Consider the following 6,676-nt stretch of genomic DNA (forward strand, 5'->3'; position numbering starts at 1 on the left):
ATGAGTGTCATCCCCTATGCTTCAGCCATAGGATCTATTATGTATGCCATGTTGTGTACCAGACCTGATGTAAACCTTGCCGTAAGTTTGGTAGGAAGGTACCAAAGTAATCCCGGCAAGGAACACTGGACAGCAGTCAAGAATATCCTGAAGTACCGGAAAAGGACAAAGTACATGTTTCTCGTTTATGGAGGTGACGAAGAGCTCATCGTAAAGGGTTACATCGACGCTAGCTTCGACACAGATCTGGATGACTCTAATTCACAAACCGGATACGTATATATGTTGAATGGTGGAGCAGTAAGCTGGTGCAGCTGCAAGCAGAGCGTCGTGGCGGGATCTACATGTGAAGCGGAGTACATGGCAGCCTCGGAGGCAGTACATGAAGAAATTTGGGTGAAGGAGCTCATCACCGACCTAGGGTTCATACCCAATGCGTCGGGGCCGATCAAACTCTTCTGTGACAATACTGGAGCTATTGCCCTTGCCAAGGAGCCCAGGTTTCACAAGAAGACTAGGCACATCAAACGTTGTTTCAACTCCATCCGTGAAAATGTTCAAGATGGAGACATAGATATTTGCAAAGTACATACGGATCTGAATGTCGCAGATCCGTTGACTAAACCTCTTTCGCGAGCAAAACATGATCAGCACCAGAACTCTATGGGTGTTCGATTCATCACAATGTAACTAGATTATTGACTCTAGTGCAAGTGGGAGACTGTTGGAACTATGCCCTAGAGGCAATAATAAAAGGATTATTATTATATTTCCTTGTTCATGATAATTGTCTTTATTCATGCTATAATTGTATTATCCGGAAATCGTAATACACGTGTGAATACATAGACCATAATATGTCCCTAGTAAGCCTCTAGTTGACTAGCTCGTTGATCAACAGATAGTCATGGTTTCCTGACTATGGACATTAGATGTCGTTGATAACGGGATCACATCATTAGCAGAATGATGTGATGGACAAGACCCAATCCTAAGCGTAGCACAAGATCGTGTAGTTCGTTTTGCTAGAGCTTTTACAATGTCAAGTATCTTTTCCTTAGACCATGAGATCGTGTAACTCCCGGATACCGTAGGAGTGCTTTGGGTGTACCAAATGTCACAACGTAACTGGGTGACTATAAAGGTGCACTACAGGTATCTCTGAAAGTGTTTGTTGGGTTGACACTGATCGAGACTGGGATTTGTCACTCCGTATGACGGAGAGGTATCTCTGGGCCCACTCGGTAATGCATCATCATAATGAGCTCAAAGTGACCAAGTGTTTGGTCACGGGATCATGCATTACGGTACGAGTAAAGTGACTTGCCGGTAACGAGACTGAACGAGGTATTGGGATACCGACGATCGAGTCCCGGGCAAGTAACGTACCGATTGACAAAGGGAATTGTATACGGGGTTGATTGAATCCTCGACATCGTGGTTCATCCGATGAGATCATCGAGGAGCATGTGGGAGCCAACATGGGTATCCAGATCCCGCTGTTGGTTATTGACCGGAGAGCCGTCTCGGTCATGTCTGCGTGTCTCCCGAACCCGTAGGGTCTACACACTTAAGGTTCGGTGACGCTAGGGTTATTAGGAAGACTTGTATGTGATTACCGAATGTTGTTCGGAGTCCCGGATGAGATCCCAGACGTCACGAGGAGTTCCGGAATGGTCCGAAGGTGAAGATTTATATATGGGAAGTTCTCATACGGTCACCGGAAAGTTTCGGGGGCATATCGGTATTGTAGCGGGGCCACCGGAGGGGTTCCGGGGGTCCACCGGGAGGGGCCACCTCTCTCGGAGGGCCTCATGGGCCGTAGTGGGCAGGGAACCAGCCCCTGGAGGGCTGGGGGCGCCCCCCCTTGGGCCCATGCGCCTAGGGTTGGGGGGAAAACCCTAGTGGGGGCGCCCCCTTGCTTGGGTGGCAAGCCCCCTCCCTTGGCCGCCCCCTCCCCTCTAGATCTCATCTAGAGGGGGCCGGCCCCCTTCCCCCTTCCCCTATAAATAGAGGGGCGAGGGGAGGGCTGCACACAACATCCAAGGCGCAGCCCCTTCCCTCGCCAACACCTCTCCTCCTCCGTCAAGAGCTTGGCGAAGCCCTGTCGGAGTACTGCCTCTCCACCACCACCACGCCGTCGTGCTGCTGCTGGAGCCTTCTTCCTCAACCTCTCGTTCCCCCTTGCTGGATCAAGAAGGAGGAGACGTCATCCGCTCCGTACGTGTGTTGAACGCGGAGGTGCTGTCCGTTCGGCACTGGGTCATCAGTGATTTGGATCACGGCGAGTACGACACCATCATCCCCGTTCTCTTGAGCGCTTCCGCTCGCTATCTATAAGGGTATGTAGATGCACTCCTATCACTCGTTGCTTAGATGAACTCATAGATGGATCTTGGTGAAACCGTAGGAAGAAAATTTATTTTCTGCAACGTTCCCCAACACGGCCGGCACCGCATTGGCCGGCGCTCGTGGAGGCCGGCAGCAGATGGGGGACGGCGCCCGCAGCGCCGACGCCAGGTCGCGGCCCGAGTTCTGGAGCCCGGCCAGCCAGCGCTCCTGGATGCTGGCGATGCGCTGGTCGACCGGGGTCAGAGGGTGGCGTGGCGGTGGGCGTGGCGGAGCCATCGGAGAAGAGGAGAGGAGAGAGAGGGGCGGTGAGGGAGAGAGAGGGAGCGGTGGGAACAGTGTGCCTGGACGGTGACAAGAGAGTGGGCGGCGAGTAATGAGACGTCGCCTCCGTCTCCCGCGCTGCCCGAGGCGTGCAACTGCCCTGCACGTGCGGCCGCGCCCGGCCAGGCTCGCGAGAAACTGCCGATTCGGCAGTTTCCGCCGGGCCAGGCTGCGGGCTGCAAGCCAACCAAACAGGCAGCGCACATCCCGCGCGGGCCTGGTTGGGCTGCATGCGGGCAACCAAACACGCCCTAGTGGATCAGCAGTAGCAGTACGTGTGCATGTATCTCTATTAATATGACTTGTACCGAGTTGCATCAGGTGAGAAGAAATACAGAAAACGGCAAAGTTATGTGCGTGCCAAAGCCTGTGTGTTTTCTTCCTCTACCTCCAGACCTGTGTTGCTTCTTCTTCCTCGGCCTGCTCCAACAGACAGGAGCAAGCCGTGGGCATTGTTTGAGATCAATGTCGACCCAGGGCTGTTTTCATCGACATGGATAGCGGAAGAAGCATTTTCTTCTAGGAGGACAGGTGGCTCCACGGCTTTCTGATCCAGGAGATTGCTCAGATCCTATATGCGCCCGTGCGACCAAGGATCGAGCACACCAGGACGGCGTCAGAGGCAATGGCTGGGAGTGGCCGCAAGACATTCTTTGTGTCTTTCTTTATTTTTATCGGTTTTCTTTCTTTTTTGGTCTTTCTTTGTTTCTTTCGGTTTTCATTCTACATATTTTTTTAATACTTGTTTTTCATTTTTAGTACAAATTTAATATCTTTTAAATACAAGGTCAACATTTTTTCTATACATATTTTTCAAAAGAAATCAAATTATTAAATAACATTTTTCAAATACAAGACTAACATATTTTGAATACATAGTCAATATTTTTTTTTACATATTTAACAGTTTCCAAATAATTATTTTCTATAATTATTTAACATTTAGTACTTGGTCAACATATTTTCTATAATTATTTAACATTTTCTAAAAGGTTGATTAACATTTTTGAAATAATTATTAAAAATTTCTTAAATACTTGATTAACATTTTGATCTGCAAGATAATATTTTTCATCATTTGTTTAATGCATGCTCAACATTTTTTATAGATATTTACCATTTTTCAAATCCTTGATTAATATTTTTCAAATCCTTGTTCAACATTTTTTAATGGTTGATTAACAATTTTTGATACATGGTCAACATTTTCTCTGTACACATTTAACATTTCTCAAATGGTTGATTAACATTTTTCAAACACTTGCTCAATTCTTTTTCAAATATTTGATTAACATTTTTATGTACATGATCAAAATATTTCATGATTAACATTTTTTCTATACACATTCAACATTATTCGAATGCTTTGTTCAACATTTTCAAATACTTGTTCAATATTTTAAAAATAATCATTGAAAATTTTCAAATACTTGTTCAATATTTTAAAAGTAATCATTGAACATTTTCAAATACTTGTTCAACATTTTTCAAATAATTTTTCATAATTTTATAATAATTGTTCAACATTTGTCAAATGTTTTTTGTAAAGTATTTTTGTAATATGTATTTATAATATTTTGAAGTATAAATAAAAGTAAAAAATAAAGGAAGAAAAAAAACAGAAAACGTACAAAAAAATGGAAAGCTGGAACCCCGCGCGCACGAGCCGGCCCATCTCAGTCGCCCCTTCAGCGAGTCCGAAGCTGGACTCGCTGAGGGCGAGATATAGTGGCGCCCGCATGGAGCAGACAATGAGCTGGCCCAGTTGCTACGGCTTGCTTGCTGACATTCTGTTTCTTCTTTTTTGCGTTTTTATTTAGTTTTTATTTACATTTTTGTTTTCCTATTGTTAAATGTTTCACATTTTTGTTAAATTTTAAAAAATGGTAATTTTACATTTTAAAAATGTTAAATATGCATAAAAAGTTTTTGATATATAGAAAAAACGTACTATGTGAATTAAAAAAATTAGAAAATATTAATAATTCATAATACACTTCTTGATTATATGGATGAAAAATGTTTGCAAATTGTAAAAAAAATGTACATGTAATTCGAAAATAACAAGTTGTACATTAAAGATATATACATCACATTAACGAAATCTTCACAAGTTTCAGAAATGTGATCAGCACTTTTTTCAGAAAATGTTGGTACAATGTTAATCTTGCTAATAAAGGCACTTCATAAACACAAACACATACATATAAAGGCACTGAAATGCACTAAGGGCATTTAATAATTTTAGTATTAATGTGATACTTCTAGTTTGCCTAGATCTACGATAAATATATTGTAATAGGATATTTAACATGCCGAATTGAATAAAACATTTTTGCAACATAATATCATTTCATATTAAGAGATAAATTTTTTTGCAATAATAAATATTAGAAGTATATGCTAAAATATTAATATTAATATATGGTGGCATCATGTTATTGCTAATATCCGCTTGGTGTATGTAGAAATATTGATATATCAATTTATACAAATACCATATATTTAGCCGCAATATGAATAATTTTGAAGAAAAAAAGTTTATTATAAACACGCGGGAACCATTGGTTTTATGTTGTCTTAAACCTAAACAAGCCATCTTGGTTAAGTAGATAAGGTGGGAACCACTGGCGGCACGGGGAGAGTAGATGTGGGCATCTTGGAAGCACGGGTGCGTAGCGTCATATCTCACCGAAATCAGTGACCTTTACACTGAAGAGGTATGAGACGTGAACAGTGGCGGTTATGGTTCGGACTACTTGTTTCGAATTTTCTCAGACTCTCTATAGACGGTATCGCTATATAATGGAATTGATACATGTCCTCTGTGTGTAATAGAGTTTGATGTTTTATATATATTACATTTAATTTTTATACAAAAAGTTATATGATTTTACAGGATAATAAAAGTTAAAGAAGAAAATAAACCATGTACAAAATAGATACAAAATATAATAATTTTGGAGGACCAAATACATGTTAAAAAATACTATGGGTTTCTTTGATTCAAAGTATAAAATAATTTTGAAAAATTATCGCTGATTGAGTACACCTTTAATATGGATTGGATGGAGTACATGTTTCCATGCATATACAGTTTGGTTGCCCATTTTCTTTTTTGACGTTTGTTCCTCATTTACCGCAAAGGCAGCGGGATCTCCTTTTCAGAAAATATTTTTCTTTTAATAAAATTGGGCTTTGTGTCATTTTTGGGCCAAGTGAATGAATTATCGCCCAGAAATGAATGGCTTGATATAAAGGGATCGATGACACTAAAAAAGATATAAAGGGATCGATATGTGTGTAAGTAAGCTACAATGACAAATGTTTATGAAATTGTATCCTTGTACCACGCAAGGGAACCGTGTTTTGGTGGTACATATTGTCATCAGGATGTCATATACTTACCGTCCGGTGATAGTTACTTCCTTTGTAAACTAATATAAGACCATTTAGATTACTAAAATGGTGATCTAAACACTCTTATATTAGTTACGGAGGGAGTACATGATTATTCAACACTCGGATCTTGAAAATGAAGATCGTGTGCATGTTTTGGATTTCACCCCGGATGGATATAAGAAGGACATTGATGCTTTGGGTAGAGTACATGACACCGTGTGCATGCACTACTAGGGAAAACCTTATACACAGAATGTTACTAGTAGTGCTTGTTAAAATGAGGCGCTACTGCTACTTAGCAGTAGCGCGTTTGGCAGAACCGCGCTACAGTTAGAAGCTTAGCAGTAGCGCTGCCCGGAAAGAAAGCGCTACTACTATAATTGCCACACCGTTCTCGGCGTTCTAGGTATAGTAGTAGCGCCCTTCTTCGAACAGCGCTACTACTACGGATTTTAGCAGCAGCGCGTTTTTCCTTCCCACGCTACAGTTAAAGCTATTTTCACCTAACCCCCCGCGCGGCCTGATTCCCTCTCCTCTGCTTCCTCCCCCAATTCCCGACCCCGCCTCGCCACCGTCTCCCCCGACCCCGCCTCGCCGCCGT

The sequence above is a fragment of the Triticum dicoccoides genome, chromosome 4A, assembly GCF_002162155.2.
Source record: "Triticum dicoccoides isolate Atlit2015 ecotype Zavitan chromosome 4A, WEW_v2.0, whole genome shotgun sequence".
NCBI lineage: Eukaryota > Viridiplantae > Streptophyta > Magnoliopsida > Poales > Poaceae > Triticum > Triticum dicoccoides.